The sequence below is a fragment of the Pogona vitticeps genome, chromosome 2 (assembly GCF_051106095.1).
Source record: "Pogona vitticeps strain Pit_001003342236 chromosome 2, PviZW2.1, whole genome shotgun sequence".
NCBI classification, from domain to species: Eukaryota; Metazoa; Chordata; class Lepidosauria; order Squamata; family Agamidae; genus Pogona; species Pogona vitticeps.
In genome coordinates, this window is record NC_135784.1 from 63,107,768 (window position 1) to 63,119,999 (window position 12,232).

Consider the following 12,232-nt stretch of genomic DNA (forward strand, 5'->3'; position numbering starts at 1 on the left):
TATAAAGCTGATATACACATTCTTGAATGGCACTGGGAAAGTAAACAGTTAACTATCAATGTAAAATGATATACAGTGTATTATATAAACTTTTAAAACAGTTGAAATAAAACAGTGTAATTACGTTTTCACATACACCAAAGAGTATATGTTCTAAAATTAACGGAGAAGCAGTTATTAATATTGTTTGAAATGTAACATTGCAATCTTTGACCACTTAAATGTGGTGTTGATAGATGCAGAAGCTTATACTGTAAACCTCAAAGGGATGCTGTTATATGCCTCCAGTTCTAACTTGTTCATTGCTCCATTTATATAATTTATTTGGCGTTTACATTCAAATCATATATTTACTCAAAAGCAAGTCTCAATTGTGCTCAATGAGCACATATAGGATGACTTGCAAATGAAGAAAGGATCTGATTAAAAGGATAAAATGTATTTTGATCCAGAATATATTTTCATTTAGTCTCAGAGTGTGAACTGTCAATCTGCGATTTATAGTATTAAGAGATTTGATCAATTAAATTGATTTTGTCCTAATGGTTCCAACCAACACATCACAACACTAACATAGCATATAGAAAATAATACCTAATTCCTAATTTTAAAGCTATAAAATGCACAGCAATCTATGGCTCTATAAAATAATGTATGCTGACATCATTTCTTCATAATTAGGTCAGATTTACTTTATGAAATTTAAGAAAGCCATGAAATAATTGAGGGTTTTTAAATTATTATTACATTTTCTGTTTCTGCACTGCTTGTTTCCTATGGCTATTCCTCCACTGTTTCTTTGTATGCATCATCCTGTTGTATATATGGCAACAGAGAAGGTAAGAACTTGAAATTACTGATTGTGTTTGCTGTCCCACACTGGGGTGTTCCATGGCTAGGCTACCTGTGAGATCTATACCATTCTCAGGGCCTGCAAAACAGCAGAGGAAGCAGTTTTTATAACACGTTGTGGATCATGACACTCAATGACCTTTCTTTGCCCTGACTCTTCGCTAACTGAGATTGACAGCTGGTGCCCACTGGGCATTGGGGACATTGCAAAACAGCTGCTTTCCAAATTCAAGGAACCCTCTCAGCAAATAAAGTAGCATCTCGTACCTATTCTGCTAATAGACTTCGACATCTGTGACCGCTTGAACTTGCACAAAGGAGGGACAGAGCAATTAAAAATAAACAGTGACATTCTCGAACGCCCATACTTTCTGATTGAGGTTGAGAATGCCAGCAGCACACGGATTCCTTTACACTGTTGCCTATGTAAATTGCCATCTGGGGTTGATTATTGGAACTGCAATGGGAGAAGTTGTGTGTGTGTGTGTGTGTGTGTGTGTGTGTGTGTGTGTGTGTGTTGGTTAAAAACGTTTGACGTGGCAAACAGTTCTCCAATGAGGCAATTTAATACCAGTTGTTCAAGGGTACTTGAAATCCATATTAAAGAGCATAAGCTCAGGACTTGTGCTGTGAAAATACGGTGATAACACAGTTCAGGCTGGCCTTTGGGATTGTATTAATGATCATTGAGATCTTTAAATTTCCACACATCCAAGTTAATAAACTAGAGAAGTGTGCATGAAGTGACATATATGCTGCTTCTGTCTTTTTATGAATAAAGTTTTTGAGTGATGACCACCACCTCCCATTAGACATGATGGGACTTGGTTAAAATGGAGGGTTTTGCCTATTATTCCAGTCAATTCAGAAACTCTGTACTCAACTGGAAAGCTGGGTTGTCATCACAGTCTTTATTTTACAAGCTAGGATACAGTATTGTGTAGCAGTGAAAAGTATATGTGTGTGTAAGAATATGTAAGTTTTATGTCAGGAGTGAGGAGAAGAGTACAGTGGGGTCTTGACTTGAGAACTTAATCCGTATTGGAAGACGGTTCTCAAGTCAAAAATTTTCAAGTCAAATCTGCATTTCCCATAGGAATGCATTGAAAACCATTTGATCCGTATCTGCTCTTTTCCGTCCATAGAAACTAATAGGAAGCTGCTATTCTGCCTTCGACCACTAGAGGGGGATATTTTGTTTCTTTTTTTCTTAGGTCAAGAAAGGTTCAGGGAAGGCAGGGAAAATACAGTCCATGCAGTGCAGTACCAGGCAGCCTGAAGACTGTCTCCCAATCCACTCTCTAAACGCTGGGAGGAGTGAGGAAGCAGACAGGCACCCTTTTCACTGGCCAACAGTTAACTGAAAGTTCAAATTTTGCACTTTCCCTGCCTCCCACATGTTTTTTTTTTCAGTTCTTAACTCAAATCTAAGTATGTAAGTCAAGTCAATATTTTCCTATGAGAGTGGTTCTTAAGTCAAAATGTTCTTAACTTGAGCCGTTCTTAAGTCAAGACCCCACTGTATGTGTATTGCAGTTCCCAACCAATAGCTGATGTACCCCTTGGGATTGCTCTTCTAAAGACTTTCTGTACAGATAGATTAATATGCCCTAAACTGACCTAAGATTAGTTGAAAATAGAGATGGGGGTATTTGTCTTCATATACGAATATCTCTGCACAGGTGGAAATAACGAGGGTCACAATTTCGCCGCTGCTGCAGGCTCTGTAGAGGCCTCCTATTGCGCCTTTCTCCGCAGTGGATTAGCCACTCTGTGATCTGGCAGAGAGGCTTGTCATCCTGCCTCCTGCCAGTAGTGGGTAATCGATAGCGGAAAACAGCGCAATAGGAAGCCTCTGCGGAGCCGGCGGCAGCAGCGAAAACCCTCGTTATTTTCACCTGTGCAGGGATATTCATATACAAATACTCCCATCTCTAGTTGAAAACCATGATTCTCATTTTCAGTTTCTCTCTCTTCAGGTCCTCATTTTAAAATTATTCTACTCTATTAAAAAAAAACTTAGTCAATATAGGTAATCTATAGTTCCTGATTTATGACATTTTTTTTCTAGGAGGCATTCTTTTACTTTGGCTTTTCTTTGCCAGCATTGTCTTGCTTTGTGCTGCTGCTGCTACTCATGAGCGTGGGGTGAAGAGCTGATACCACATGGATACTCCCTCGAAAGTAAAATTGTCAGCAGCCGTTAGAAAGAAAAGGAGAGATTAAAACTGAAATGGGTGCTTAATGATAGGATTGATTAGGGGTGAGATGCTTGGTGATGTTGCATATATTCTTGGTTTGTTACAAGCTGGCCAAACATAGTTGTAGAACAAGTAGGGTTGATGCTTTATCTATCACAATAATCATGGGGGAGAACATGAGACTGAGTTTAGTGCCACAGCAGGGAACTGTAGTGATCCAAACCCTAATTGGCATTCAGAGTCATACAGATGGTAGGTTAACCATTTCATGTGCTTTTGGGGGAACTAGGTCTGAAAGGTGGAGAGTCATCAAGATAGTGAGAGCTGAAGTACAGTATCTGTCAGCATTCAGTGAACTAGAGGGTTGGATGGAAAGGTTCCTGTCTCTCTTCTTAAACCAGTACTTGCACCTTAGAAGTCTTTTTCTTATGTTGCAAGGTTTAGTTGATTCAGCTACTAATTAAACTTTGTTTGCAGGCTTGTAGTAATTCATCTTCATCTGTATATTTCCATGTATGTACATGGCCTCTTACTTATAATGGAAGCGAAAAGCTAGAAGAACAGGCTCCTGTCCCAGTGAGTTAACTATCTGAAGTTTCATACTAGGGAAACTGGCAAAGAGGAAAAGGTTCACTGTAGCAAACAGTGGAGAGAGGGGAGAGATGGTAGACTTGAGGGTAAAAAAGAGGTTTTGTGAGCAATTCTGTTCCATGTATCAAGTCTTTGTTTTGATTGATGATGATGTGGTTAAAGCTGAAGGTTTTAGATTCCCAAGGAGATATTTTGGGAATTCGGTGAATGGTATTCCAGGTACAAATGGAAGCAAAAGAGATACAGTAGAGTTGTAATGAGGGTGAAAGAGGAGAGTGCAAAAAATGGTCTGAAACTCGACATCAAAAAAACTAAGATCATGGCCACTGGTCCCATCACCTCCTGGGAAATAGAATGGGAAGACATGGAAGGAGTGACAGATTTTACTTTCTTGGGCTCCAAGATCATTGCAGATGGAGACAGTAGCCACGAAATTAAAAGACGCCTGCTTCTTGGGAGGAAAGAGATGACAAACCTTGATAGCATCTTAAAAAGCAGAGACATCACCTTGCCAACAAAAGTCCGAATAGTCAAAGCTATGGTTTTTCCTGTCGTGATGTATGGAAGTGAGAGCTGGGCCATAAAGACAGCAGACCGCCGAAGAATTGATGCCTTTGAATTGTGGTGCTGGAGGAGGCTCTTGAGAGTCCCCTGGACTGCAAGGAGAACAAACCTATCAATTCTAAAGGAAATCAACCCTGAGTGCTCACTGGAAGGACAGATCCTGAAGCCGAGGCTCCAATACTTTGGCCATCTCATGAGAAGAGAAGACTCCTTGGAAAAGACCTTGATGTTAGGAAAGTGTGAGGGAAAGAGGAGAAGGGGACGACCGAGGATGAGATGGCTGGACAGTGTCATCGAAGCAACCAACATGAATTTGACCCAACTCCGGGAGGCAGTGGAAGATAGGAGGGCCTGGCGTGCTCTGGTCGAGTAAATGACGACGAGAGTTGTTTAACTGACAGAAACTGGTCAAGTAATGACTGTGTGTGGAATGTTGCAAACATCCAATTGGAGATCAGAGTAAGGCTGGAGAGAGTTTAGACTTCTTCACTCTTGCTCTTAAACTTAAAAGCAATACTTTATAAAGGTACAAGTTCCCTTCAGTATTAAAAGCAGTTTGCCTCTTTACATTAGCTGCTTAAAAGCAGGAGAAGTAAAATGTAGTTGTGCTTATGTTCTGCTTGTGGTCTCCTTATTGGAAACTGGTTGACAGCTGCATAAACAGAATGCTGGGCTAGATAGGACCTTGTCTTGACCCAAAAATCATTCTTCTTACGTATGGTACATTTTTAAAATGAAGGAATGAAACAATTGCGTTTTAAGTATCTGACTATATGCTTGCTTATATCTATGTAAGCAGCTTCTTCAATTATTTGCCTAGGTTCAGTGAAAGTATTTTATTGATAAGAATCAACTATTGAATATATAGCTTATACATAGGAAAACTATTTTTATATTGCAAAGAGTATACCACTTTTGCAGAGCCTTTGTGTAAAAAACACTGCAGAATTAAGTACTACCATTAAAAATATATCTCCATATCTCTGTCCACCTGTTAACAAATTACACACAAGTGGAAATGGGCACGAACTTCAGTTTAGAGGGTCATATTAGTTCATATACACAGCACCACTTTCCACTGTGTCCCTAGCTAATGACTCACTTACCAGTTGCATTCTCCTCTCTTCCTCCTCTGTGGTGGCACTACAGGTTAAACCGCAGAAGCCTCTGTGCTGCAAGGTCAGAACACCAGCAGTCGTAAGATCGAAACCACGCGATGGAGTGAGCTCCCGTCGCTTTTCCCAGCTCCTGCCAACCTAGCAGTTCGAAAGCATGTAAAAATGCGAGTAGATAAATAGGGACCACCTCGGTGGGAAGGTACCGGCGTTCCGTGTGTAGTCGCACTGGCCATGTGACCATGGAAACTGGCTTTGGACAAACGCTGGCTCTATGGCTTGGAAATGGGCATGAGCACCACCCCCTAGAGTCGGACACGACTGGACTAAATGTCAAGGGAACCTTTACCTCTTCTTCCTCCTCTTCGGCTGTTTGACGAGTCCCCAGCAGGACTATAAGTTTGCCTGTCCTACTTCCTTGTCTGAATGGGCAATCAGCCAAGGAGGCAGGGCAGGGAAGCCTGTTCTCCTGCCAGAGGCTGGTCAAACAGCTGAAGAGGAGAAGGAGAGGAGCGCGTGTTGGCTGGTGAGTGGAAGATCCGGTTGGGGAGGTGGGGGGAGAGAACACATGGTACCTGTGCTGCCATGTGTACAAACTGGCACAAACCTCCAAACTGCAGTTCATGTTCATCTCAACACTAAAATAAATGAATATCATCATCTTAGAACTGCAGAGCTGGAAGGAACCCAGAGGATCGACTCCAGCCCCTAGCAGGAGGTGCAGTGGGGAATCAAACTCCCAACTTCTGGCTCTGCAGCCAGAGACCTAAACCACTGAATTATCCAGATGTTTATAGTTTCAACATTTTGTTTGTTATCTCTGCCCTTCAAAAATGCTCTTAGGATTTTATGTATACTGTTACTGTTTGTTTGTTTGTTTGTTGTTTCTGGTCTGTCTCTAATGTTTCTTCATTGTCTCTCTTTGTATTGACTAGAAAGTACTGATACAACTAAATTTTAACTCCTCCCCCCTCATGTATGGTGATTTTTTTTTTTTAAAAAAACTTCTTTGCAAGGTTTTCACTTTTAAATAAATAAGGTTAGTTAGGGAAGAGCTGTTATAGTTAATGATGTTACTACTTCATGTTCATTTGTTTTAGTTACATTTATACATTATTTGTAGTTATTTATATCTACATTACTCCAAGAAGATCCAGTAAGATTTTTAGTTATGATGCACTCAAGGCTATTTAAACTTAATGGAAAAACACATTCTAGTTCAGAGATGTGGCTGCTCTGATAAATCAGCCTTGGATGTTTGTGGTGATCTATTTGGTTGCTTCTGCCAAACAGTCAGTGTGGGATTCTGTGCATTAAGAGTGGCTGGTAGACAGCAGCTTGCCAAGAACTTCTTTTGCAGAAGTCCCACTGAAGTGGATGTGTTTCTCACTTTTATAGCCTTCCTCTGTTCTTTCTCTATTGTCATTTGTGGAAAGGTCACTGGAAGTTCTACTACAGGGACTTCTTTAGAAGCCATGCTTAATTTGACTTTATGAGTTTGATCAAACTTACAGCAACTGTTTTGTTGAAAGAAAACTGTGGAATCACAGCTGATTCATTAAATCCTTTGGGTGGATGGGAAGAAGTAGTAGGTGAACGGTAAATCCAGTCTAATACAGAATAAATCATCAAGCGTGTCATTTAAAGTAGGGATACATTTCAAGTATCTGTTACTTAATTTCCCTTAATTTTTTCTTCACTCAAATTCAACAGGTTAGTCTAGTCACAATGTTTACATAAACAAAGCATTCAGAATTTAACAGCTTTTGTTGGGAAATATTTTCTTGATGATTATTGTAATGAAGATTAAAATTATCCGAAACTCTGACTGACATCAGAAATATCTCAAAAGGCTTCAAGTGAAGGTCAGAGAATCCATTATAGTTTACCACCCAAATAATGTGGTTCACTTTTCACTATCATCTTAATGAAAGCAATAACCATAATTAGAAAATGAAAGCTTCCAAGATTTTAAACATGCTATTTAAGGTTTTTTTTTGGTTACTCTTAATTTACAGTAAAATATCCTAAATGTATCCCACCATGAAATATAAATAAATACAAAAGGAAACAGAATAGTGCTTTGAATTTCTAGAAGAGACTTGGGTGTCTTATATCTGAGCCTTGTAATTCAGATTTAATATTTCTTTCGCTGTTGATAGTTGTGTCTAAGGGACACTTTCACCTATTAATGTGATTTAGGAAGTGAGCTGGTCTGGAGGACTTGTTTTACTCAAGTCTAGGTTAAAGTACAGAACGGGAGAGCTACATAATACACAGAAAGATAGTTTGTTTCTTTTTCTTGGTCAGTGGAGAAGAAACAAAAGCCAGAGGGAGCACTGCCAAGCTGAGCACTACTAATGTAAACCATACGTTGCATCTCCTGTTCTTGTGTGTTTAATGTGATCCTTTCAAGGAAGAGAGTGGCCTGGTCAGTGCTATTTTATTAACTCTTCGCATGGTAAATCTGCTTGCTTTAATTCCATAAAGTCTGTTTGCTTATTTTTAGCAGGCAAGCCAGTTGTGGGCTCATATGCAGGATGAACATGGCTTTTTTTTTAAAGAACAATTTTATAATTATACTGCTATTTGTAAAGACCAGCTATTTGCAAGAACATTATTTAGAAGGAAAACATCTTGTCCTCTTGGCATTGACAGACATTGGCCAGTTTCTAGAGTAGACCTGTTGACTCAGTGGGGTTTACCTGCTTCTGATGAGACTAGCATAATAATATTGAACATTATTTCATCATACCTTTAGATGGTTCTATTTTCCATCAGCAAAGTCCTTTTAGAGCAACTGTGGAAATATTTTATTATTTTTCTAATGTTGGTGATCAGAGGAAGATGATATTTCTGTTTATGTAATTATTTGTGCCTGCGTTTCAAATAGGGACAGCTTTGGAGGTCTTGCCCATCAAATTCCTTTTGACTTAGTGATTCCTAGGTGTGTCCCATTTGGAGTTTTCAGACTTCAGTTCCCAGAATTCTCCATTCTGGGAATGCCACGTGACAAACCCACATCTAGAAACATTGAAATGTGGCTCACCTGGAGAAGGTCTCCCAGCAAGCAAAAGTAAGGCCGTAAACTTTCCAGCTTTACAATTCAGTGGAGAATTCTGGAATTTGAAGTCTGAAAAATCCAAGCGGCTCATCATTAGCACTGATCCTCGTTATCTTGACATAATCATAAAATGGAGCCAATGTATTTTGATTCCACCAGTTTTCCAGCTTGGGCGTCAGGAATTTAGAGGTACTACTGTCTGTGTATGATTTGCTCTTGCCACTCATTTTTATTCCTTTGATTTGTATGATGTTGCTTACACTTGATGATCTTATCTGGTTCCTTTGCTGCTGTACTTCCACTTGGTTGCAGACTCCACTTGGATTAATGGTTGAACCAACGTATACAAAATCTTTAGCAATTTAAATTTTTTCATTTTTTATCCAAATGGGTTATTGTTCTTTATATCCTGGGGAGAGGGACCATAAGAGGAGAGAGAGAGCCCAGCCAGACTACTAACAAAGAGATCATACACCAATAATTTTGGGTTAAGCACTATTCATGTAACATTTATTGATAAGACATAAGACATAGGATATAAGAGAAAAGGTACCAAGAGGCCTCTCTTTCATACTTCCCAGTCACACAAGATACTCACTCATCCGAAAGACCCTTCCCTGGCGGGTGATCAGTCCTCAACGAGGGTGATGGGAGCAATCGTTGCAGTGCTGGGGAAGCCCACCTGTCTTTTTCTGGGTCATCCTTCTTATAGGCATAGAACTCCCTTGCCAGCAAGCAGGGGTCAGACTCTGGTTTCCTGGGCAGATACAATCTGTTGCCATTCAGGAATGCTTCTTTCACGTGTACAGTTTGTTCCATCTGCCACGGACTTGGCTTCAGCTAGCCTGCTTTCCCTTTCTTGTCTGGACTACTGGTTATAACCGGCCTTCTTCCCTTTTCCTATTTATACAAACAAGTCCACGTTTAGAATGTTCTTTCCACATCTGCGGTTTCTTGCTAATATCGAAACTTGGAACCCTTGCAACTCTTTGCAGATTTGTAGCAGGCTCACCATCCCATCTTTTCCTGCAAATCTCCCTCTTCTTTTCAGGCCTGGCCTTTCTGGACCCCCCCCCCCCCCGTCCACACTGTCACTCATAACACATGGACAGCATTTAGGTTTTATAGTACTTCAGTAGTCATGATTTTTGTCTTCTTAACATTCAACTGCAGTCCTGCTTTGGCACTTTCTTCTTTTATTTGTTCTGAAAGAAATAGATGGATTGTCCTGATGTGTAACATCTATTGTCAACAAGAATCTACCATTAGGCTAGAATATGGAGACACAGAATGAATTTCCATAGACAAATGTGTCAGACAGGGGTGCATTTTATCCCCTCATCTGTTCAGTCTGCACACAGAACATATAAAAAAAGCAGGACTAGATTCAGATGAAGTAGGAGTGAAAATTGGTGGAAGAAACATCAGCAAAATATTCAGATGACACCATCTTACTGGCAGAAAACAGCAGTGGCTTTAATAACAAGAGTTAACTCCATCAAAATGGAGAGGAAATAGTACTGGGAGGCTTCGCAAGTACAGACAGTGGTGGGGTCAGGACTCCACATGCGACAAAGGCATAGCCACTGGAAATGCCCCTCAGGCAAGAACAGTATTGTTACCCAGCCAGTGCTGGGAGGCTTCCAGGTCACCTTGACACTGGCCAGCTGTGTGTGTGTGTGTGTGTGTGTGTGTGTGTGTGTGTGTGTGTGTGTGTGTGTGTGTGTGTGTTTGCACTGCATGTTAAGAGGTGAGCTTCTGTCCCAATCTCAGCCCTGTCAATAGTGGTGGGAAGCCTCCCAGCATTAGTTGGACGGCAGACTGGCTGGCACTTACTCCATGCTCTGCTTAAATGTGAAGAATTACATTAAAGCAAGATGTGTCAAATGGGCAAATAACCCGCAAGATGTGTCAAATAACCCGCAGGAAACAGCTTGCTATGGGTTATCTGAAACGTGTAGTTCCTCCCTTGGTGTAGTCCAGTAATGTTATTCAAATATTGAAAGTTTTGGGACACAGGGTGCTACAAAAGATATGAAGGAGTGATTTATCAAAACTCTGTAATATTGTTATTTCTATAAATTCTGGAGTTGGAAAGATATGACACTGAGACAAAGAATTAAGGGCTTCCATCTAGCAAAAGCTGAATTACACTTTGTTCAGAGATTTTTAATCTCTGATGAGAAGGTCTGCAATATCATAGATGGCTGTAGACTACTGTCTTATCAACATGTGCATTTTGGCATCACAAGACATTTGAAATCTTTAAAAGAGTTTTATGTCCATCAGTTTTAAAGGCCTACTGTCAAAGCAGTATAATAGCCTGACCCAGATAAGTAAAAATAAAAAAAATACCAAAAATATTGGGAGGAAGACTTAAATATAAGAATATCTTCTTAAGAGTGAAATGTATTTTTCCTGGAGATGTCACCTAAATCAGTGGAATCTTCGGATTATATTTGATGTACAGTTACCTGGAGATATGCCCCACCAAGCAAAGTGGCATTGTGGAGAAGTATAGGATTGTGCTGTTGTGTTCTTTGTTGTTTAGTCGTTGTGTCCGACTCTTCATGCCCCCATAGACCAGAGCACGCCAGGCCCTCCTGTCTTCGACTGCCTCCCAGAGTTTGGTCAAATGCATGTTGGTAGCTTCAATGACACTGTCAATCCATCTCGTCCTCTGTCATCCCCTTCTCTTGCCTTCACACTTTCCCAACAGCAGGGTCTTTTCCAGGGAGTCTTCTCTTCTTATGAGATGGCCAAAGTATTGGAGCCTCAGCTTCAGGATCTGTCCTTCCAGTGAACACTCGGGCTTGATTTCCTTTAGAATTGATAGGTTTGATCTCCTTGCAGTCCAAGGGACTCTCAAGAGTCTCCTCCAGCACCACAATTCAGAAGCATCAGTTCTTCGGCAGTCAGCCTTCTTTATGGTCCAGCTCTCACTTCCATACATCGCTACTGGAAAAACCATAGCTTTGACTATGCAGACCTTTGTCAACAAGGTGATGTCTCTGCTTTTAAAGATGCTGTCTAGGTTTATCATCACTTTCCTCCAAGAAGCAGTCGTCTTTTAATTTCGGGGCTGCTGTCACCATCTGCAGTGATCATGGAGCCCAAGAAGGTAAAATCTGTCACTGCCTCCATATCTTCCCCTTCTATTTGCCAGGAGGTGATGGGGTCAGTGGCCATGATCTCAGTTTTTTTGATGTTGAGATTCAGACCATTTTTTGCGCTCACCTCTTTCACCCTCATCACTTTCTGCTATCAGAGTCGTATAATCTGTATATCTGAGGTTATTGATATTTCTTCCGGCAATCTTAATTCCATTTTGGGATTCATCCCGTCCTGCCTTTCACATGATGTATTCTGCATATAAGTGAAATAAGCAGGGAGACAATATACACATTTGTCATACTCCTTTTCCAATTTTGAACCAATCAGTTGTTCCATATCCAGTTCTAACTGTTGCTTCCTGTCCCACGTATAGATTTCTCAGGAGATAAATAAGGTGGTCAGGCACTCCCATCTCTTTAAGGACTTACATTACAGTGGTGCCCCGCATAGCGACGTTAATCCGTTCCAGGATTAACGTCACTATTCGGAAACATCGCTAAACGGAAAGAAAAACCCCATAGGTACGCATCTGTTTAATGCGTTCCTATGGGGCCCAAACTCACCGGTAAATGAAGATTCCCCATCTGGCCGCCATTTTTGCTGCCTCGGTAAGCGAGGGCAGGGTGTGAAAACGCTGCAGGCGGCCATTTTCTGCACCCGGCGGCCATTTTGGAACCGCCGATCAGCTGTTTTTAGAACATTGCAATGCGAAGATCGGTAAGCGAAACACT

The 12,232-nt window shown here is 40.7% G+C and overlaps 1 protein-coding gene across 5 annotated transcripts in view; it reads left to right on the forward strand.

The window, feature by feature from the left end:
- Positions 1 to 12,232, forward strand: part of EEFSEC (eukaryotic elongation factor, selenocysteine-tRNA specific) — a 223,519-nt gene that overhangs the window by 76,962 nt on the left and 134,325 nt on the right. The gene's annotated exons all lie outside the window — the stretch shown is intronic.